Source organism: Chiroxiphia lanceolata, chromosome 4, assembly GCF_009829145.1.
Source record: "Chiroxiphia lanceolata isolate bChiLan1 chromosome 4, bChiLan1.pri, whole genome shotgun sequence".
Taxonomy (NCBI): Eukaryota; Metazoa; Chordata; class Aves; order Passeriformes; family Pipridae; genus Chiroxiphia; species Chiroxiphia lanceolata.
Genome location: NC_045640.1, coordinates 40,880,734 through 40,905,357, shown reverse-complemented (window position 1 = coordinate 40,905,357; position 24,624 = coordinate 40,880,734). Strand labels below are relative to the sequence as shown.

Sequence of the window (24,624 nt, the reverse complement as noted above, 5' to 3'; positions counted from 1 at the left end):
GTGGAAGGACTTGAAAATTTTCATATTAAAATTTTCTTATAAATGATTTTAAATAAGAAAACAGGTAGAGATGGCAAGAACATTTGCTGATCAGTGTTGGGGCTGGGTTTTTTGAAATAGCTGTTATCAGTTGTTATCCACAAATCCAAACTCATAAACTGGATCCAATATGACATATATTTTCAGTTAGAATGAACATTTCTGAAACATACAAATAGTTTTGATTGCACACGTAATAAAGAGAGAGATGCTCAAGAAAGAGGGGCTCCTCCTCTGAGTGTACATCTGAGTGTTAACATGCCTACTTAGGATATGTGAAGAGGGTCCACATTGCTCTCTCCACCTAGTAAGAAGAAAGTTTTCCCTCCTTCCAGGCAACTGCCTTAAGCCTGTGGCAGTCAGGAATTTTGAAATGGAGATCTCCTGGGAAGACATCAGGCTGATGGAAGGAATGATTCTATAGCTGTGTTATAGGATGAACAATACCTTATAAAAATTAAACATCTTATCTGTTTCAGTTCTGTGTGTCTGTATTGACGTCAGACCATTTGTCCTTCTGTTCCCTAACTCATCTTGCATGACCTTTTGAATAACAGCAAAAGAATATTGGTACCGCTCCAGTTTTCTGATGTTGACTCAAGTTATTAAAAAGTCTCTGTCAGAAAATAAAAACAATCAGTTGAAATCCTCTCAGATTCTCTTCTGGGAGTCCTATGTGGAATTTAAAAATATTTAACTCTAGATAGCATAAGGTTTTTTACATATTCTGTAGTTGCTAGTCCACTCTGAAGAAGTTCATTCTCCCCGTAAGACGGAATAGCCCATCCTTCTTTCCAGATAGAAAACAGCAATGCACAGAATAAGACTTTTCAGTCACCTGTACTAGTAAACATTTTATTTTTGCTTTAGTCACTGCCAAATACACAGACTTTCTAGCTCTTCTCATTTTTCATTATCAATTTTTCCTAGGTTATTAATTTTATGTAGCTTATTTCTCTTTCTCCATTTGTAAATGCAGTACTTTCTAAATCACAAAGAAGTAGCTTTGTACAAAGGTATGGATACTGCCTGATGGTTGCAATATCCTCCTGGGAGAGTGGGGCCTTTTTCCAAATCAGACTGCTGGAGCATGTGAGCTGCAAGTAACCTTTGGCTATCAGATATAGCCACAGCCATTTCTGGATGCACTGGTTAGCCTTCTTCCTGACTAACCTCTGCCCAAGTCCCAGCATGCAGAGCAGAAGGCCCAACAGAAGGGCTCTGGCTGGAAAATCACTGTGATACTTGAACTGGAAACTACCTAGAAGCTGAACCTTCCTTCCTTCTGATGGTCATTTGCAAGATGTTGCCTGACACCAGTACTTGCCCATTTCATTTTGCAGAGTTGGGCCTTTGCCTTCCCAGATTCCCTCAGCCTGCCCTCCCCCTCAATCCAAAAGTCCTTTTCATAAAATGGCATAGATATATTTATAATTAAAGTCTTCCATGCTATTCTGATTTATGCAATCAGTGAGGGTCAGTGAGGAGTTCTGAATTTACTGAAATTAGTGCACACATTTCAGCAAATCATTTTCTGGAAAGGATGGTCAATACTGTTAAGTCATCATCCATGCTCAAACCAAAGAGAGGAAACAATCTCGATCTGTGCTTTCCTAGTGAGCTCTGGCTACTATTGATTACCGTGTAGATGAAATACATCCTGGTGTCAGCCTCTTTATCCGAATCATTTTACTGTTCTCCGGTTTGTGCCAACCAAATAAAACCAAGGCAGGAAGTACCCAAAATAATAGCAGTATTATAGTGCATATCATAGTAGATCAAAAAAATTATTCGTTGCACATACAGAGCTAACAGTGATTTTGATGGTTTTTGGAAACAGGCATCCATAGTACATGATAAAGCTAGAGATAGTAGGATATGTGCTTTGAAAGCATGGAAGAGAAGAGACATTAAATAAATATACTTTTATTATACAGCCAGCTTTATAAAATGGCTTTGTACTTTATTGGTTTGTGACATGTGGCTCATTTCTGGCACTTTCTTTAGATGCTCCAGGGAGCTGTGTTATCAAATATCCTTGTGTATTAATGACAGTTTGTGTTGGTTTGGGCAGGCGCAGATTGAGGAGAGGACCACAATCAGGGCTTGTGACAGCTTGTGTTATATAGAAGGAAAGAGTCCAGAAAAAGATAGCTGTTGGATATGAAATAAAACTCATCAAAAGAAACCTGATACAGTAAGGTTTTAGATATTCACAGTTAGAGACCAAAGCGGACAAGAACACAAAACTATCTTGCCCTTTCAATCATAGAACTGTATTATGTAAGTTGTCTCAGCATATACTTCTGCCAGAAAAAAAAATTAGCTAAAATCAATGTATTGTTGAGTTGTTTTATTTTCAGGTTTGATGATAGGATCTAGTTGCAAGTGTGGAATTTTATTATTCTCTTTTTATTGCTTGACACAGTGAAGGGGGTGAGGTGTTTGCACTGAAAAGTTCTGATGTCTAGTTGCTAGGATACTGCTTTTTTCCAAGTCTTTTATCAAATAAAATGGAATATAATACTGTTTATTTTTTATTCTATTGTGGATTTTGCATCAAAACACAGTCATGAAAACTAGTGAAGATTTGTTTAAATCCTACTTTTTTGTTCTTGCTAAAGCTCTCTTAGCAATTCAAACTCAGTACCTAACAGAAAACAATTACTACATTTTAGCCAAAATCATTTGTTTGTTGGCAGACTACATTTCAACATACGAAAAATAATTTGATCTGTTTTGTTTGGACAAGTCAGTGGCAGAGGCTTTGATAGGTCCTGAGTAAAAAAATTTCCTGAGAGACAGGTTCCTTGGAGGGTGAAGGCATTTGTTCTTTAAAGAAATATGATACTTTCTCGGAGACTGGTATTGTCTCTCGAGTATTTTCTCTTGAGGATCATACTCTCCATTTCAGTGCTCTTTCTTTCCATTTCCTGAGTCCTTCTTTCAGCTGATGCTCATTGTTTAGTAGAAGGTCACAAAGCCCTACGAGGAGCAGCTGAGGGAGTTGGGGTTGTTTATTGTGGAGAAGAGGAGGCTCAGGGGAGACCTCATCACTCTCTACAGCTACCTGAAAGGAGGTTGTAGCCAGGTGGGTATTGGTCTCTTCTCCCAGGCAACCAGCAGTAGGACAAGAGGACGCAGTCTTAAGCTGTGCCAGGGGAAGTTTAGATTAAACATTAGGAAGGAGTTCTTTACAGACAGAGTGATTGGGCATTGGAATGAGCTGTCCAGGGAGGTGGTGAGTTCACCGTCCCTCGAGGTGTTAAAGAAGAGACTGGATGTGGCACTTAGTGTCATGGTGTATTTGACAGAGTGGTGTTGGGTCAATGGACTCGATGAGCTCACAGGTCTTTTCCAACCTAGCTGATTCTGTGATTCTGTTATTCTGTTTGTATGTACTAGAACTTTCTGTAACTCAAAATACACACTTGTATTTCAAAATTCATATAACCATTTGTTAAGTATCGATTGACTTCAGGAGGAAAAGCTTACAATTTGTGTACATTTATAACAAACTTTTAATATTAAAGAAAATTGTTTAATTAATTTAAATGCATTAGATGAGTTGAAGTAGTGAATTAAATGTTTTTGTACTTATCAAAGAATATACAAACAAGCATGACCATAATAAAAAATCTCATATGCTTAAAGATAAGAGAGTAGAATCAGAGAATCACAGAATGGTTAGAGTTGGAAGGGCACTTAGAGATCATCTAATTCCAACTCCCTTGCCATTGGCAGGAACTTCTACCACTAGACCATGTCGCTCAAGCCACATCAAACCTGGTCCTGAACACTTTCAGGGATGAAGCATCCACAGATTCTCTGGGCAACCTGTTCCAGTGCCTCACCATGCCCATTGTAAAAAATTTCATCCTTATATCCAATCTAAATATACCTTCTTTCAGTTTAAAACTATCTCCCCTTGTGTGGTAAAAAGTCTCCATCTGGCACAAGCCTCCTGAGCCTTTACTTCTCCAAGCTAAGCAACTCCATATCTCTCAGCTTTTCTTCACAGGAAAGGTGCTCCAATACTCTGATCATGTTCATGGTCCTCCTCTAGACCTCCTACTAACAAGGAAATTTTACTTTCTTCCAGCTCCTCCATTCCATTTCATTCCGATTTATTCATCATTAAAATATCTTCAGAGCTTTATGCATAACTAAATGTTTGAACTGTTTCAGTATTGTATTTCATTTGAGTTTGTGTGAGTGCTTTCTAACTAGAATTATAGTTCAGTTACTTCAAAATTCTTCCAAGAGCAGAGTCTACACCAGAAAGAGGACCAAGAAAACACCTGTTTTTTAGAGGTTTTAGTCCTACCTTGTATCATGAGAAGAATCTTTTAGTAAAACCAGCACTGATGAAGCTGATCATTCTTGCTCCAGGCCAAATCTGTGCTGCTTCCAATCTGCTACACTACATTTATGAACTCACCTCACACACTGAATGTTTTTGAGAAGTCTGTTTAAAAGGTTCCATTTAGCACTAGCTGAATGAATTACTAAATGCATATTTATGAATTTTGTTCATCTTCTCACTCAGAAAGCCCACAGTGCTTTGCTATGTATCTTGGGTTTTAGTGAAAATATATAAAAATATGTTACTATTTTGGAAACAGTCCACTGGAATAATGAAGAGATGTAAAAATGCTATGATAAGCATACTTATCTAACCAGCATAATTTATTTTATGTAAGCAGTCAAATCCTGCATCTTTAACAGCTTGTTTTAACAACTTAATTAAAGTTGGATTTTTTAGCATTTGGTTATCTGTCCAAGTACAATCACATAAGTCATGACACCACTTTGTTCACTCTGTGGTGTGTAAAGCATTTAGACCATGTTAGCAGGGGACTGTGCCTAAGCTTGTAAATCCCGCTTGGATGTGCTTCATAGGGGAGTTGAGAGGATCAGCTTCTGAATCTCTGAAGAACGTTGGGACAAAAAAATCTTGTGCAACGCTTGGTCAGAGTGTGAATGAGCTAGTTCCTGACTGTCCACATCTGACTGTACATGCCTGGCAGAGTTCAACAAGTAACATCGGAGGTGAAGTCAGAAAAGTACCAGGTGCTATACTACCATTAACCTAAGATGATGTGCATCAACTGTGTTGCTGGATGCAATTTCTTGTTATAACAGATAAACATAGATTTTTGGTGTAACTGTATTTGTTTAATTCTTACAATGTATCTGTACTGCTCTGAATGCTCAGTGCATCTGAAGTCCAGTGTTGCACGGCATCCATAAACCCAGTGATGTTCTTTCACATTGAGAGCTTCCTGTCTGCTTTGCTGGCAGTTTGGGTTCTTAAGCAGAGAAAAGGAGGCAAAACACAAATGAGAATATGATCTGCTATGTTTTGTGTTAGAAATGATCCAATACAGGATCAGGCTTACTGATATGAAAGTTTGTACAGCACTCCTCATGAAATGGCATCCTAATATGCCCCAAGGCTCAACTGATTTTAGTGCATTTTTTCACCATTGGTCCCACATCGCTTTGCTGTGTTGCTGTGCTACTCACTACCTGTGCTTTACCCTAGAAAAACTGCATAGAAGCTGATAAAAATCTTCCTACTTCACAAGAATGTCATGAGCTTTAACTGACAATGTTTGCAAGGTATTCTGTGACTCTGGGGAAAAAAAAGATCCCTTAGAAATTCAAAAAATAACATACCTTTCTTCATTGAACTCTTCAGCTGTGAACACCTGAAGTAACAGCTTGTGTTTATATGATTTGTATGTGGACATTTAAACAAGGCATTATTTTCAGTATTGCTGGACATTATTCTTAAGTTTATAAAGCACTGTGTATGACCTTTACATTGACAGCCTCAGAGACATCTGTTGAACTCCTGTGATGTGCCTGTAAGCTGCAACACAGAGCTCACTTCCCAAGGAGAAGAGTGGTCTTGAGTGCTGTCTGGGTCCTCGCAGTTCAGAGGCTCTCAAAGGACTGAAGGCATCGTTAAACTTAGACATGGTTCTTGGAAGAGGACGTCCAAGCACACACGATGGAAAAACCTCCAGGAGTGAGGAACAAAAGTTTTTGCATCAGTTATGCTCCATTGACTCTTGTTCCCAACATTAATGAGTTCAACAAGAGTTGAGGAACTTGTTCAACATTGCAGTCCCCAGAAGTTTACATTTCAACAAACATAAAATATGAACAAAGGAGACTAACAAAAAGAACAGAGAAAGGAAGGATACGGCTTCAAACAAATGCAGTTAATATAACTGAAGAAAGAGAGGAAGAGTAAACCCTTTAAATAAGCAATATTAGCCACAAAGCTCCAAATGAATATGGGAAAAAAAGAATAAATGGGAATTATTCATAGAAGCTCATACCCTCTGCCAGAGGTTGCAAACTACTGAATGTGCTGAGGCTTTGAAACCCCATCTATTCCTACTGTAACCCCAACACTGACTGTAACACTCCTTGTGCCCTGGGTGCACTAATGGCATTAGGGTCCCTGAGCAGCCTCATCTAGAACCCCCACTCCCCCACACACCCTCTGCCCACAGGGCTCCATTTAATGGGGCTTGATTTAAGCTCAGACCTGAGCTTCCAGTCCTTTGTTGAGCTGTATCTATTTGTCTGTCCATCCCTGCTTCTATTGCTGGATTTCAGACTTGTGTTGCAAGTTGCTAGCTCTACCCCTTCTGATTTATGCTGTAGTCAGCTCTAGTCTTGTCTCCAGCTGCTCTCTACTGAAGTGCCTGGATAGACTCTGTTTCCAGTACCCTGTTCTTGCCCGTGGTGTTGATGTGCTGTGGGACTGTACCCTGTCTGGTGCTGAGATTGTCCTGGGCTCCTGGTTTGGCACCCCTTGCAGAGCAGCCCTGCCTGTGCTGCTGCCTGACAGCACTAGGCATTAGAGTACTGGTGTGCTGAGACAGAAAATGTGTGGCATGATTGTCCCAAATCTGTTTCCCTGCAACAAAACAAAGCGCTTTCTGGATCTAGAATTTCAGTGAGGAGGGATGCTTTTTCAAAATAATCTCTTACTGTGGGATGGCTGTCAGAGCTTGCAGAAGATTCAACTCTTGGGAACAGAGAACAATGTGAGTTTCAGGCCTTCAGCTTCAAAAAAAGTTGCACATGTACCAGAGACTTGTGCTGGGGGAGGGGGGAATGGCAACCATTCTAGGAGACCTTTAAAAGCTTAATGTATTAAATTAGAACTCTTATAAAAAGAGTTAAATATCCTTCAGAATGGAATGACCATTTTGTGTCCAACTTGACAGAGCACTCAGAAGAGAAATGACAGGGAGCAGGGTCTGTAGGATCTCTGTGTTTGTCAGGTAGGCCTGGGGAATACTCAGCATCCCACTGGAGTAAGCAAGCCTGGGGTGGAAATCAGAAGGCAGGATTTCAAAATAGTTTAATCTGGCAGAATTTCATTAAATTTAAATATCTCTGGAAATATATAAACATTAATGGATAGGAAAATTGAGAATAGAATGTTTGAAAAAAGTAGCAGTGTTGTTTTCTGTTCTGGTTGGATCTACTGGTAATTGTCCTTGCATACCATATAGTAGTAATTGGTATGGTTTCATGTGGATATTTCTTTAGTTTAGAGTTTTTGGTTATTTTTTAATGTCTTTACTCATAACTATTGATGGTTACATTTAGAAAACAAAAAACTCTTAATCAGTCAAGAGTTAAGAAATAGAAATGAGACCGTTGAGGCCATTACAGTCCAATCCCCATGTACATTATAAGATAGTCTTTAATTGCATGATCTCATCCTTTGTTTTCCCACAGGACTGCCTCATTCAGTGTGCAGGATGAACAGTACTTGGAATGAATCAGCACAACACAGTGAAAGAGTCTGTTGTTTGCAAGACTCATCTCAGTTTTGTCGAGGAAGTTGGGATATGTGTTTTGAATGAGTTGGGATGTCAAGAAAAGAAAGGATGGTCTTGTAGCTGAGGAAACTGTATGTTGCCCAAAGAATGAGTTCCTGTCACTGTCTTTGCCAAAAATATGCTGTGAGGTACTGTTTTGGGGGGAAAAAAGCAAAAAGCTATTCACAGGTATCCGTTAACTGTGAACACTTCATTTTCCTAGAAATCTGAGGGCATGTGTCCACATCCTGTACAAACAATGAAACAAAGTGTAAAATTCATTCTTGCACTTTAGGGAAAATGTCATGTGCAATCCAACTAAAAGCTTTTTGCAAGGGAGTTGCATAAGTGTATCTTGTGCTTCCAATACACCATAGTCTAGATTGTCATTTGATGTATTTGATGTACTAATAACAGTTATCTGTGAACACGTATCTAACATTTAGTCAACTGTTAAATAGAAAAGTAGAAAAAGTAACTAATAGTAAGTTAGTCTTTGGTATATGTGGCTATGAAATACTAGTGCCAACTACCAAACATGTTGATTACAGGTTTCCTAATTTATTATGACAACTTGTATTTATCTTTGACACTCAGCTTTATATCCTACTACAGTAGCTCCAAACTGTCTGTTAAGGGCTTGTTTTCTTTTGCAATCTTTTGAAATAATTTAATTTCTTTTCATTGTAAGGGATTCTTTTAAAATCACAGTCAAAATGAAACTAGTGTACCAGCTTTCATGTATTCAGTTTGCATCTAGTCTCTTCTCTATGTATCTCACTGTGGTTACCCTTTCCATTTCCACACCTACTTTTAGACATCAGTTTATTCAATACTACAGTGATGTGGCCAGAATTAATTTTTCCCTATTCTAGAACAAAGTAGAAGTAATCCAGTCGGCCTCTGTTCCTGCACAACTAGGTGTTACTTCAGAAGGGCCTAATCATTGAGGAGTAGGATCCATACTGTACTTAAAAGTTGGACTGCAAGTTCCAATCTGCCCAGATGAACTATTTCTAAAATGTGAATATTTTTTCTCTAAATCATATTATCATAAGATCAAAAAAAGATTTTTTTTCTTTCTCTGACATCTTCAAACTCTATCCCTTTCAGCTTATAAGGGGATTCTTATCTTTTCAAGATATTATTGGTTTCTAGTCCTTATGATCTGAAGTAACCGAACTGAAAATCACTGTACTGTTTTACAGTGGAAAAACAACCTGAGATTCCCCAAATGTTATTTTTATTTTCTAAGTGATTGATCACTTAGCAAGTACTTCCATTTTCTCTTCACCTATTACATGAAAAAATGTAATGTACATGACAATGCATTAGTAGTCTATAAATATTTCTTTGCATGTGCACACTTACACAATCTGTCATTACTCTGCATCATTTTAGCAGTTTGTTCTAAGGATAACAAAAAGGGAGATCAATTTGATGGTTCTGCTGGATTCTAATATATTTTATAGTCATAAAACATTCCCTGCTTTTTAAGTAGTTATTCATCATAGAAGAGGTGAAATCATAAACTTATATTGGATGTTTTTACTTGAGTTTCTATCCACAGCAGTCAACCTTCATTCAGGATAAGAAAAACTGAGCTTTATGGGAATATTTCAGGGTTGAGGAGTGTCCGGATGTGGCTGTGATTGTGAGCATGGAAGTGTGTGTACTTAGCACAAGTACCCTGAGCCACAGCTGAGTCAATCCAGCTGAGTAAGTGAGGCTTCCAGCCAGGGGTACACTCATAAAAGCACAGCTGTGCTGTGTGCCAATTTGTAAGATGTAGCTTAAATCAAACTCCTCAAAAACAAGAATATTTGGTTTAGAGAGTAGAGAAGGACTTTGAGAAGGCCAGTTAAGTCATAGAGCTTATTCTGTTGAGTTCCTGCCTTATAGTACAAACAACTTTGAGCCTCACAATAATCTTCTGAATCTTATGTTGGAATGAAATTACAGCCTGAAAAAAAAAGTGTAATTTAGGCTTTGTCTATCTCATCTCCAGCTTCTCTTATGTAGTAAGAGTAATACCTATGGGCCATTTCCAAATGGTCAGAGCCATCTGTTTCCTTAAAACTTTCTTTGGGTGGACTCTGAGAAGTGCTACTTTGATTTTTCCTATATCCTGTATCAACTATAGCAGTCTGATGTAATTCAGGAGGAGGACAGTATTTCTAAATCTGTCATGACAATAGAACTGTGTTGAAATAAATTAATTCAAAAATAATAGTCAGCCTTTTTGGCCCATTATTACCCAGAGATGTACAAAAGCAGAGACTGTGATAGATCAGGTGACATCAGCTTTTCCTTAACACTAATATTAGTAGCTAGCCTGGGGATATAGAAAGTACTGTGCAATTCATTGCCTTCTTTTTGAATGATCAAATCTCTTTGCATGAGAAGGGCTATAAATACTCTCTTTGTTTATTCTGCAACCCAAGGGCAAATCTATGACAGAGACAAGATTCTGCAGCCACAGAATTATAGAAAACTCAGCGTTCTGCTGTGCCATTAATAGGAGGAGCTCCTAAGTACTTTTGAGATGACCTAAAAATAAATCAGTGTATCTCTACAGTGTTATGGACAAAACTTATTTATTAGAGACATGGCAGGAGGGGGGCAGAGAAGAAAGAAATGTATATGTGAACAAATCTTTAGAAGGAACATCTTCTAAAGAGTGCGTGTTATGAAAATATGTAGGTAAAATTTGCACCTAAGTAAATTCCCAGTGTGAAATCCTTATCTAAATTAAATTCCCTAACTCAAAAATGTTGGTTGTGAATCAGCCAACACTGAGAAGTCTCTGTAATCAAGATGGTTGTCACTTGTAGTGAAGAAGGATAATTCTAGTCTAAATAGATTCTGAGGCTACTACTGCAAAAAATCCCACAAACTCTCGTCTGTCCTATTTCACTTAGAAATAGATCACCTAAACCTAAGCCCACAATCAATGGCTGTAAGTAGCACTTTATCAATAGATAATGGTACAGCGCTAATGACAAACCTTGGTTCAAACCCACAATACAAATGAAAGACTGGGCTACTGGCACCTCCCTGGGATACAGACTCTATCACATTCTTAGACCAAGCAGATATGTTCTCTTTTGAGCTTCCTTTGAAAAGTCGATGGGATTTCTTCCTCTGTTATTCCTTCTGGGTGATGATGTTAGAATCCCTCTCCCAGCTTTAATGTCATTCTTGAGCAGTTTGTAGACTTTTTTTCTTGTGTTGATGCTATTTTTATGTAGTTAATTTGTTTTCCACTACTCATAGCAAGCTAACTTATCCCTTCAAATGATTTTGAAGTGATCTCTTAATACCCTCCTAGAAGAGAAGCTCCCTGTTCCTCTGATAAAAAGAATGGTCAAGATCGTATGCCCAATTTCAAGTAATGTTCATATATACTTGAGTTTGTAATAATGACATCAATGTTTCTCTCTTTTCTTTTTTTTTATTGGAATTATCTTGCTTCATAGATGCTTGGATTGTGTTTCTCCTTCATGAGTATAGGAGGTTGATAATAATTTTGTTTGACTACTTAATTCACATCTTTCTTCAAGCACTCTTTATGCCTGAGATCCCAAAAACAATTCTTGTTTTTACCCTTTTTTTATGATCTTGCACTTTGTACAATTCATTTTCATCCAATTACTATTACATTGGCTCCCAAGGTCATTTACTTCTAGTATGATAGTACAATTCCCTTCTGCATGGATAATTCATCTCAATAATGTATTATCAAGAGATTTCAGTAGCATACTTTTCTTTTGTATCATAAGTTTATGAATGAAAGTATTAAATAATATTTGCCTATGCTGGCTTTTTGAGAATTTCAGTAGAATTCCACAGTTTTCCTCTATAGTCTGTGTAAAGAAGATAGATTCACAGTATATTTAACATAACTGAATTGTTGCTCCTTTCAACATCTGAGAAACATTTGCAAAGGTTATGTGATATAAACACATGAACCTTGTGTTTATATCAACGAGGATGATATTTATACAAAAAATATCTGGAATAGAAAGATTTTAAAACTGGAAATGGGCGCAAAAAAAAACAATGTAGTTTTTTTTCTGTTCATTTACTTTAGTTGCACCTATGCAATATAGTATTGAATCTCTTAGTCTAAAACGGATGGCAAAATACAAACTGGCAACATAAAAATTATCTTTCATGTGGAAAATGACAAATCTGCACATCTTCATTCTTTGAGAAGAAGAAAAAATAGTTCTCTCCAACAATATAAAGCAATGCTGACACCTACAGAGAATGTATGTAAATATCAACTTAGAATTTGCATTTTCTGAGAATTCCCAGAATTATCTGGTAAAAGAACAAATGATTTAAAGGAAGTTCTTAAAACTGTTAAGAAAAAAATAAATCTTTATTTTCTGCTTAGGTCTTTGGTAAATCAGATAAAACTTTGAATATAAACCATATGCTTTAAAAAGTATACAATTTACTTCTAGTTATGAACATTTCCAATTGCATAAAAATATTTTTAAACAGATTGATTCATGCAGCAGTAAAGGACCCAATAACCATGAACCAAGCCATCAGCATGATGTACATTGCTGCACAGAATCAGATTTACTGCCTCTGATGGACTATTTGCCCTTTCCTCCCTCATTGTGACAGGATTATATTAGTATTACAGGTTTGCATCTTCTCTGCTCAGCCAAACAGGCCTATAAAAACTTCTGTGTAATAGGTTGCCCATATGTGGAGCAAAGTTAAAGAAAAATCAGCCTAACAGATTGAGGAGAGATTCTTGTAGAAGAGATACAGCTCTTTTACTATTTGTTCACTAATGTACTATTATGGGTTATGCAAGCTGTGATATCTACCACATTGCTGCAGAAAGGTGGACTTCTTTTTTTTCCTTAGAAGCATATAATAGGTGTTTTAAGTACATAAAAGAAGTATAACTAACAATGAATTCTGCACTAGTCATTTTCTCAGAGGTAATTTATAGGCTTGACAGTACGTTGCTTAAAGTGGTGATTTAGCTAAGTGGCCAACAGACAGGAGGTACTAAACCATGTAAAAAAAAAAATTGGAAAAATGGGAGATGGCAATTGCAGGCTCATCTAACATTCGTGTTATCCGCACTCCCATTATGCAAACATCTGGGAGAATTTCAAACATCTGCGAAAATTTCAACTCCCAAAGAAAATTGTTTAAGTGAGTTCAAAATAGGTTTTGAAATCTGAACTGCTGCAGATCTTTGAACTTTTTAGTTTTGGTTCCAAGTATGATATGGACCAACTCAACTTGTAAGCAAATGGAAACTTCTAGGAAGTCTGAAAGACTAGATGGCTTGACTTTGGATTTAGTGGGTGTTAGGAAGCTACGAATCAGAAGGCAAGAAATCAAAGAAAAGCCATAATTATTTTGATATAAAAGGCTGAATAAAATCCTCTCATTCTAGGCCTCTACTGTTTCTTTGGAAATGAAAATATCACAAGATATTAATATGTGTCTTTGAAAACCAGCTATGTTTTATATCCCGGAATCTTTTCATCTGATAGATAGCAGTGCTTCACCAGTCAGATTGTCAAGATCTTTCCATTGAAAAAGTGATCTATTTGGACTAGTTCATGTGTATTACAATTTCTATTGAAAGATCAAAATATTAAAGTTCTTGTATATTTATTTTTTGCATTAGGTAGAATTATTTGCATGTTTTATTCATAAATGGTAGAAACTAAAACAGCAGACTTGCTCCTTTCATGTAACAATGGCCCTAAAAGTGTGTCTACAGTATGTTTAAGTGCAGAAAACAGTTTGATATATAACATAGTCTGTATATTCAAACTTATTCTGATGCATATATATGAATACCAGGTTGTTCTTAGTTGAGGGAACTGAACCAAGTTAAGAAATACCCTTTCCTCTTTAATAATTGCATGTTTACATTCTCAGCTCTTAATTCATGTATGTGTTTAGAACAGAATCAATCATTGTTTTAAACTCCATTGTTCTGGTGGATCTCAGCATGATGACAACAGCAAAAAGCTTAGCTTGCAATTTTGAATGCTGTGAGACCAACTTCTCACCGATATTTTCCTAACACCGGTGGGCAAACAAATACTGTTAGTCGTTATTTGCAAAGGCTTAGGCCTTACATGTACATAATTAAGTAGAAGTGTAGCCAGCAATTTTATTTCTTTTTTTGAGGTTGTATGTAGAAGACGGGTGCTGTCTCTTGCCTCTCCCTCCGTTGCCTTTAGAGAGTTTACAGCAGCTTTGTGTGTGAAGTTGCAACACAATCAGTGCATTGTTTCGAAGCGACCAAAGGCAACGCGTTATTATGTTTTTATAGTAGCTTTCAGCCAGTTAACGGGGGAAACGGAAATCCCTAGAGAGATGTTTTGCCCACGACCTGGAAATAGCGGGTGCCTGGCGGGAGCCTGCCGGCGCTGGCGGCCCCGGGCCGGAGGGCCAGAGGCGGGGGCAGGGTGGCTGCTGCCCTCTCGCCCGCCCCGGCTCTCACTAGGGGTCGCAGGATGCCAAAAAATCACAACTGGATCGGGAGGGCAGGGATGCCAGACGTCTGCACGTTACCTTCCATGCCATGGCTTTCAAGCTGGGCAAACTGTTGGGAAAATACGCAAGTGTCGAGACGATGGGGCCGCGCACTGCGGGTGGATCTGGTTGCTTGGTAAAACCCAGATTTGGTCAGGACAGGAGGGTTGAGTCTGGGAAGAAGACCACATCTAATTATTATTAACTACATGTGTTGGGTAATCTATAAGAAAGGCCTAATGCTGGTACAGGTGAAATTGGTTTTGTTGCAGAGCTTAACCTGGATATTAACTGGAGACTTGGTCAGGTAGTATTTTCTATACTATGTTCATTAAATACTCACTGTTTAAAATTAGTAATAAATTTTATTTATAAGTCTCTTCTTTCGCACAGAACTCTGTGAGCTGCTTCTGGTCCTTTATCACTTCTCTAACAAACTACATTATAAACTCAATTATTTCTACACTGCCTGAACGACTACATTAAAAATGTAGGCTACACCAACATGATTCCTTGTTAAAGTTCTGATACTAAAATATAATCACAGGTTGAGTTTCAGAAGAGAGTTTTCCCACCTAGTTTGCCATTGCTTTTTAAAGCACGACTCAAATGTGTTCCTATGTCTCTATTTCCCAAACAAACAAATATTCTGTTCCTGTGGTGACACTGAGGTGGGAAGTTAGAGAAAGAAATGTAACAAGTGATAACAACCACAGATCCAAATTTACTCATGGAGACAACTGGCAAACTGATCTGTTCATTAAAGTAAATGAAACTTGCATAGGAAGTAGAGACTCATTACAAATACATCAAGCAACCATATTGAGATGGAATGAAATATGGAAATATAAAAAACTGTATTCAATAAATAGTTTGATATTTAACACCAAATGAAATAATTTCTTATAAAGATAAGAATAAAAATGAACTGACAGTATCAATTTCTAAAGAGAGTTGAGTGACAAAGTAATAGCTTTCAGTGCATTTTGGTCACTAAAATATAAGAAATATATTAAGCTATTAGAGAGCATCCAAAGGAGGGCAGTGAAGATAGTGAAGGGCCTTGAGGGGAAGCCATATGAGGTGTGGCTGAGGTCACTTGGTCTGTTCAGCCTGGAGAAGAGGAGACTGAGGGGAGACTTCATTGCAGTCTACAGCTCCCTCATGAGGGGAAGAAGAGGGGTAGACACTGATCTCTTCTCTGTGGTGACGAGGGACAGGACCCAAGGAAATGGCCAGAAGTTGTGTCAGGGGAGGTTTAGGCTGGATATTAGGAAAAGGTTCTTCACCCAGAGAGTGGTTGGGCTCCCCAGTACCAAGCCTAACACAGTTCAAGAAGTGTTTGGATGATACTCTCAGGCATATCGTATGACTCTTGGGGATGGTCCTGTGGAGGGCCAGGAGTTGGACTCGATGATCCTTGTCGGTCCCTTCCAACTCAGCACATTCTGTGATTCTGTGATTCATATGAGCATACAGAGAGAAGAGAAAAGGTTTAGGAAGTAGCAAAAATAGTAGTAGAGGAGTTTCTTTCAAACTGAAGACTGTTTGAATCATTTAGAAGTCACGATCTATCACTTTAGTATAGCTTAGTCTTAAACCAGGAATATTTCCGACTACTAGCATTTTGTGTAATATTTGAGTGTTTATATTACAAATTTTTCTAGTAAAAGGATTTTGATAATATGTATTATTGCATTTATCTGCAATGTCTCTCCTGCAAACCGCTATTCATGTCACTCACTGAAAAAGAGAATCCACACAAACACAAATTTGGCTATGGTAGATGGAGCTGGGGGTTTTTTAGATGTTGGGAATTAAGTGCACTTTTTATATGGTAAATGCAATTCTTTAACAAAAAAAATGCATGTGAGCACATATACTTAAAAAAAAAAAAATCTTACCAGTTGTGGCAGTTCTACATAACACTAAACAGAAGTACAAACGTTCACCTTGATTCTTATGCTTCACACTTGAAGATTCTGAGCTGTTGATATGTTCAATGTTTTAAGCCTGTACTCATAAAGTAAGGGCTTCAGTGCCTAATCTGACAAGGGCATTCCTACCAGGAAACCCAAACGTAGAAGTCTGGAGAATGTATAGCAAATCTGACTCTTCAGAAAATCTATACTGCTTGGGCAGTGATACTGGACTCTGTATTAAATGCAACAGAGAACTGTGCACATGTAAGTAGTGCCTGGGACCTCTTTCACCCTTTTCTCGGAAGGATGAAAATGTTATATAAATGCTGATTCCAGATCCTGGAGTGCTTTGCTCTCAGACTTTAGTTTGGGTCCTTTATATTATAAGTATGTGTGTGTACATGTATATGTGCCCACAATTGCCAATAACTACCTCTAGTCAGCTGTCTGTGACACATCCAGTATTGCAAATTATATAGCTTTGAGGTGAGGGGGTAAAAAAATGAATTGCAAGAGCTTAGTACTCTAGTTTTGCTGAAGGAATATTGTATTGAAATGGCTGTAAGTTAAGCTCGAATTGTAAAGTAGATGTATATATGTGTAATAACTGTAAAATATGTACTATTTACAGCAAATATTGTTTGTGTCTCCACAAAACTATCACCTTTGTGAGTGAAAGAGCATTCACCTTTAAAATACAATATAATCCCTGAATTCTCCAGACAGAGCTTGTTAATTATTGCTGCATGGTACATCAGTGACTTCTTTCAAAAGAAGCTTTTGCTGGAAAGTGTTCTATTGTAGTAAAGAAGAATTGACAACAAACACAGTACAAATAATTTTGGAGAGAGATGGGTAACATGGATGCAATTAGTTTTGCCACAGACATCTTAGAACACTGAAGATTAGAAAAAGGTACTAAATAAGACACCTTAGGTACATGAGGTGGTGATTTATATTTTGGTTTGGTTTGGGGTTTTTTGTTTGGTTGGTTGGTTTTGGTTTTGGTTTGGTTGTTGGTTTTTTTTTGTTTGGTTTGGGGGTTTTTTTCTGGTTTTTTGGTGGGTTTTTTTTTGATAGCTACACCATAAAATTCAGTGGTATAATGCTATCTGTAGCTACCTGTGTTAATGAAATGTATGTTAGACAGCATTGAAAAGCGTAAAAGTTCTGTGCTGTGTAGAGAACTCATGTAAATATTACCACAAATAAAACAACACTCATAACTACAGGACAATATTTCTGTCATTGACAGGTCTTGTATCATAGTTTCATACTGCTTTCTGTAAGACAATTGCCATTCTTCCTCCTGGCTGCTGGTGATAGGCCTTATTTATTTTCAGTGATCCAGAGTTAGAAGACTACATTGTGTCTACATAGAAACCCAATTAGGGCAGGGTTCCCCTATATGCTTTGATTCCTTACCTCCACTCTCAGTGTTACATGTTTTCTGTAGTAAGTGCCAGAGATAAGGGATAAATTACCATGTAAACTAAACCAGAGGTTTTTCATGTGAGCGGGACATAGCTCAAAACCATGAATCCTGTTTGGCAAGGTGCTGAGCTGCTCCATCTTCTAGAACTGAATGGAAGATCAAAATGCTCAGCAGTCACTCAAGATCAGGCTCATTAGGGGCTTTTCTCTGTCCAAAATCATCCACTGACTCCCAGCTATGTGACAGTATGCTGAATACTGGAGGGTAAGATTAACCCTCTACACCTAGTCAATCTAATAACAATCATCACTTCGAAGTCTACCAGCAACATTTGGTCACAGAAGAACAGATCTAGGAATAGTAATATCATTGTTATAGTTTATTACACTTATATTATCATATAATTGCCAAAGAAACTATGTTCACCAGCTACCAATGTCTAGAATGATGACCCTGATCAGTTCTGATGCAAGTCAAACACAAGTTTGCTGTCAGCTTTGACAAGGAGCAGCCTCTTACAAAGCTGAGGATTGAATCCTGAATGCTTTATCAACTTGTAAAAATAAACTGCAAACTCCAAAACAAACAGTTTTTAGCTGGCTTTTTTTTGCATGTTAGACAAAAAAGTAAATCAAACAAAATCAAGTTGGCAAACATTTAGATGCCAGTTTTTCAACTGGCAGCTTCTATCTATGCTCTGAAGAACTGCAAGCTAAGCTCTGCTAAGCTCAAAGCTCATAGACTTTGTTTTTTAATTAAGAGAAGGTCAGGATGCCTCTTAATATTTGGAATGCAGCAGTTTTTAGATAAGTGAATATTTAATATGACCTCTTACACTATCCTCCTATACCTTCTAGCTTTGAACATTGCTTTAACAATTAAGCTCTTCTGGTCCTGTGTTTAAATAGCTGTCCACGGCTACTGCAAATTGATTTATTGCTTGATGAGGATCAGAGATGCTGAGCAAACACAGAACAGTTTCTAATTTAAGTTGTGCACCACTGGTTTTGTTGTTGTTGCTTGATTACTTGTTTTAACATCAGTACATGTCACCAGTGTAGTTTTGTTCTTCTGCAGTTTTTAGAGTATTAAAAATGGAAAGGGCATAACACAAATCATGTTATAAACACAGTCTGGTTGGGTATCTAATATCAAAATTCCTTGACACTGTCTGCTGGTAGATGTTGTTTAAGTTGCTTATATATCTATCCTTAATTGTGAAAATTTGATATAACATTTTCCATGCTAGTATCTACTACAAGCTGATTTTTTAAATTCTTCTTCATCAGCCTTCTTTTTAGAAAGTTAGCTTAAATTATCCAGGTATTTGAGAATGAAACTTGCAAATAGATGGGTTTGATCCTAATTAAAAATCATAGCAGTATTTTTGAATGGGTTTCAGTATGGTCAACCTGTAGGAAATGTAGTTAAATCTTGAGCAGAATAGAAAGAAGGAGAGTATTGGTCCTTATGTCAAGGGATATATCCTTTTTTACCTTTAACACAGCCAGCCTTGAATACATGCAGTTTTAGCAGCTCTCTTACCTGTCTCACCTCCAATGATATATCACATGATAATTTTGAGCTGTGCCTTGCTTGGATCTGGAACTTAATTGAGAAGAAGCAATGATTTCAGGTGCTTAATCCACCAGAGTTGTATCTGCAGTATGGGGAGGGGAAGGTCGTCTCACTTGTATAGATGGGGAAGAAGGACTGATCTTGCAGCATGGTAAAGTCAGCACAAAGCTCCTAAGAAAGAATTAGGAGAAATCAGCAATGGGAATGGTGGATATATTTTGGGACAGCGAAATTTTTTGCATAAGGAAACCAGGCCTGAGAAGTAACCAAGTGAAGAGATGGATGGAGGATAGCAGACAAGCAAAAATTACCTGAACCTCGGTGTAAGGCCTGGAGCGAGGACAACTTTGTAACTAGGAAATAAGGTCGAGGAGCAAGACCAACTTTGTGGCGCACACCTGCAGTAAAAAAGACAAGGAAAGTGGATGTCAACATAACTAAAAGTTATATTGGGTGAGAAGACATAAGAGAAAGATCAACTAGATAAAGGGAACGAAAACAAAACAACAACAAAAAGAACCCTGCATAGCTGAAGATGAATCTGAGAGTGAGAAGTCCCAGAACAAAATTAAAGAAAAGTGCAATTAGGGCAGCTGGAACTGGGATACAAATCAAACACTACCATTAACTGGATAAGAAAAATAAAAGTGGGATGAACAGCCAAGACTGAAGACAGGACGAAGACAGGCTTGAAACAAAAAGCCAAGACAAGGCAAAGCATGGACATGGGAAGCAAGCAGATGGGAGTTTGCTATTTAAAAAACACCCTCTCCCAGAGTCTGGAAAGGATCCCAAGATTCCCTCTTCTGCCAGTAATAACCATGAAATCCAGTGGTGAAGACAGACATGTCTTTTCAAATGCTGGGCCAAACACAGCACTACCTATTCATGTTAATAGGTACTGTGTTGAGGAGCCGAAGATTCAAAACAGTGGATGAATTATGTGAATATTGTTAAAGATGAGGCTGGTGCTGGCAGGAGTCTGGTCATCTTTATTCTAGAAACTGAAGGAAGCATTAAAGAAAAAGAATTATGGGAAGAGAAGCAGTGTCCAAAATCTCGAGAGAGCTAAACAGTCCAAAATTTGTGTCTTAGTCCTTGCCTTTGCCAGCACGTTCCTTGATAAAGCTGGTTCAAGGCTTTCAAACTGCACTTCTTGCTAAATATTTGCTTCTCATTTTCAGATGCCTGAAAACTCCAGGGTTTGATTAGAGGTAGTTAGATAGTCAGCGAGTGATATTACTGCAACTTAAAGCAGTGGGAACCAGGCCTTGAAGAAATAAGCTTTTCTACAGTGCCAAGTCCTGACAGGTCTACAAGATATCAAACTAGGCAATCTATAACTGTTTTCCAAATGTAATATTCATATCCTGTCAAAATATCCCCTCATCTGAGGGGTGAATTATGAAACTAAAATAGTTAATATTTTTGAAGCCCATAAATACTGTAGCAACAAGCTCCATAAAAGGCCCATGAGGAAATTAATAACTGTATTCAGAGTACGATATGAATAAATGTGTAATGAATAAAGCATGGGGCATACTTTCAAAAATGAAGCAGAAAACATAACATTGAAAGCTTTTTGTTAATTAAGCAGAGAGGTCTGTAGAAAAAAATTGTATGCAAACATGCAATGAACAACTTTCATAATACACGAGTACATGTGGGAGAGAAGGGAGAAATAAGGTTTGAGCTCACTGTTGTTAAGATCATGAGTGCTTGATTTTTAACTTCAAAATTTTAATTTTAGTTTATATAATTTACTCAGTATACCTTTATGATTGCATATATGTACGCTTGTTACTGTAAACAGTTTATTTGCTACAATGTGCTTTCAGCCTCAGTATTTCCCTACAGAATAACCGTTTGGAGAATGGGAAAATGCTTAAACATAACTTCAGCTGTTTCAGAAGTGCTCTAGGTACCTCAGAGACAGAGAATGTGGTTATCAGGAGATAAAGCACGAAGGTAACCAGCTCCCGCAGAACTTTTCTGTTTTAGCCTCCTGAAAAATCCCACGAGTCCTTGTCCCAAGGAGCTGACCCACCATGGTCTTCAGCCTTCAAAGCCTTAGGCATGTGCTGAGCTTGATGTTTGTGAATAAGCCCATTGTGTCCACCCACCTAAAACTCCACACTAGATGGAGGCCTAAGCAGGAGACAGATAGCCAAAGAATGAGGAGGAGGTGTGAGCAATGATATTTCAGATGTATTTTTTTTAGTTCTGTGATTGTGTTTGCCTTTTGTACATACTTGTCCTTTTTTAAAAACGTTTTTTAGTTTGTTTGGGTGTTTTTTGGTTTGGTGGGGTTTCGTTTGTTTGGTTTTGGGTTTTTTTTTGGGGGGGGGCTGTATTTTTTGTGAGTATGTGTAGGAAGAGCTGGAAAGCCTCCTGCTTTCTGGATTAAAAAAAAAACAAAACCAAACAAACAAAGAACCAAAACCACCACCACCACTTTTAATGTAAATGCATTTACCATTATCTGTGTCCCTGTAATATATCCACAAATCAGGAAATTTAAAGGGAAAGGGAAAATGCTTGGAGCTTTGTTGTTGCTGTTGTTGTGTTCCTTTGGTTGGTTTCCTTCCAGCTTAAGCATTCTGTCTTCCTGGCTATGTGTTCGTTTCTTTGGAAACGGCTGTAGGATGGATTTTTGATTGACTGTGTTGTCAGATGGATTATCAGAGTTGTGAGCTTTTTGGAATGGTAGACATGAATGTGTGATAAGAAAAAAATATTTTGTACTTAAAATGTTTCAAAATTTTGCATCATGAAAGAAGTTAGGTTGAATAATTAATTAGGGAAGAAGGTAGGGTTTTTAATGTGAAACAGTTTGGTTACTAGGAAAAAAATTCTCTTAATATGAGGAAAGCTTTTTACTAATGTGACTAATGGGAATATTAATATCTAAGCAATGTAGAATAGTTTCTGCAGAGCTGCAATGCTTATTTTAAACAGTAATTCTAATGTGTAGTTGCTCTGGATTACAAGCAGAAAACAGCTTTTACCCTGACCTATACAAACATTTATTTGTTACAGCACTTATGTGCCCAGATTTCTGCATGACTCCCATCTAACATTTCTGAATTTGTTTCCTGTCTTAGTCAGGGCTCTGCATGGCCAGCTGTCTTCAAGACTGTGAGCACTTGCTGCTGCTCTGCCAGTGTTGATGATGCTGAGGTCGGGGGCAGATTGAGGCTGGGAGTGACGTCAGTGCCTACCTTGCTGGGAGAGTTAATCTCCTGCTGGAGAGGCTATAATAATCTCCTCACTTGGGAGACTGGCATGTTGAGGATTGTATGTTGTACATTCCTCTACTAGGGCTGTAAAGCAATCAGCAAAGTCAGTGTTTCTAAGGCTCTATTGACAAATGTGTGCTTGCTAGGCAGAGATTGTTTCTTTTTGGGATAGGGGTGCATAGGCACACGAAAGAAAATTAACTTTTTAAAGGTGTGCATACGTATGAAACAAGACCAAGTAAAATAACAAAACTGGGTTACGAAGATCCACTATGTCAAATGAGCATGTAATTTATAACACTGCAAGATAAACTGTCTCCTTCGTGGACATTAAAAAATAATCAAAACTAGATTTCAAATCGGATCAGACTGGTTTCTTTACCAAAACACAGCCCACTAAACCATGACAGTACGCAAGAATATATAGTCATCAGCTCCGACACTGCTCTGATGAATTGACAAGGAAGGATCTCTGATAACTTCCTTGGAGTCAGTTCCAAGTGTCTGAGGTGGCTGGTCACAGAAAGTACATTGAGGAAGAGGGGAAACGAGCAGACCGCAAGTTTCTCAGGCTTTTCCGTCATCTGGTGTATGGTGCTTTTTGTGGGCCTTATGACACCCAACAAACTGAACTGCTGGGACAGAGAAGAGTGATTCTTTAGTGAAGGCTGCACCTTTTCAGTAGCAGCTACTCATTCCTTGGCTTTCAACTTTGAAGCAACAAGACTAGGTTAGGAGTAACATGAACACAACGTGGATGCCAAAAATGCAAGGAAGCACAACACATGGATGCTTCAAAGACAGTGATGCTACCCGGTGTCAGACTCCTTAATATGCTCTATTATTAAACTGTTATTAGCTCTGCCTTAACTGACCTTTCCAGTTTTAATGGTATGACCCGCCGAGAGTGCCTATCTATAGCAACACTAACCCTTTATTCGCAGAACGGCAGGGGCAGATGCACCGTCTCCTCCAGGCAGGCACTACACTTTTTGTCATGTGAAAAGAGGCTTTGCGCTTTGCTCTCCCCACGCCTCCTTCCCCCCCGCCCCTCAGTCCCCCAACGCCTTCCCCCACGCCCCCCGTTTTTGGGAGCAGCTAGATCTTGATAGCGGCCATAGAAAGTTGTGCCCAGTCCCTGGATAGCTGCGAGAGCAGGCTGTGCCTACCCGGAGTTTGCATAACTGCTTTCGCCGTGCCCCTCCCGCCCCCGCGGCACCTGGGGCGGTCCGCGCCCGCGGAGCCAAGGGGCGCGCCGCCGGCTCTGCCTGCCCTCTTGGCACAGGCAGGAGAAGGGACTATCTCCGGATTTCCACCCCTGCCACAGAGGGAAGGTTACCGGGAAGTGCTGCGAAGAGAGAGAGCCTGTGCGGGCTCGGAAGTAAGAGAAAGACGCAGTCACTTCTCCGCGGCAGCCCTTTCAAAAGTCCGTGTTAAATGTGACACCCCGGCGAAATGGCAGCAGAAGAAACTCCCCTCTACCCACCCCTCGTCGTCCCCCCCGCCCTTTTCCATGGAAACTCGTAAAAGGAGGAGGAGTAGAGTTTGCTACGGAAAAGTCTCACCTTGGTCTGAAACAGTTTCAGGCGTTTCTGCAGGATCGGAGCTGCCCTTCTCGGGGGAGGGGAGGAGGCAGGCAGGGAGATCTCTAACTACCTATATACATTTTTTTTCCCCTCCGCTTTATCTTGTTTTATTCGAGCAGCACGTATCTCCACCCCTCCTCCCCCTCCCTCTCCAGGTTGATCGGCTGAAATGAGGCTTTGCGCGCTTATCCCTTCTCGGGCTTTAAAACAAAACCCGGCCCCGCGCAGCCGGCGGCGGCTCGGGGCGCCTCGGCTCTGAAGCGCGGCTGGGCCGGGCGAGGCGAGGCAGGACACCGCGGAGCGGGGCGAAGGCTCCCGCGGAAACTTCGCTGGAAAATAAACCTCCACCACTCTCCTGGAGATCCACGTGAGAGCAGGAAAACGCGACTGCAAGATCTCCGCGCTGCTGCTGCATGCTACGATTTTACTTTTTGTTTG

At 38.9% G+C, this 24,624-nt stretch overlaps 1 long non-coding RNA gene across 1 annotated transcript; it reads right to left on the bottom strand.

Annotated features, from left to right (window-relative positions):
• Positions 1 to 15,838: 15,838 nt before the first annotated feature.
• LOC116786193 lies at positions 15,839 to 24,236 on the bottom strand. The gene is made up of 3 exons (XR_004356855.1): positions 24,166 to 24,236; positions 19,338 to 19,532; positions 15,839 to 15,882 (listed from the first exon to the last, which is right to left on the bottom strand). It is a non-coding gene; the product is annotated as an uncharacterized LOC116786193 (long non-coding RNA).
• Between the last annotated feature and the right edge of the window lie 388 nt (positions 24,237 to 24,624).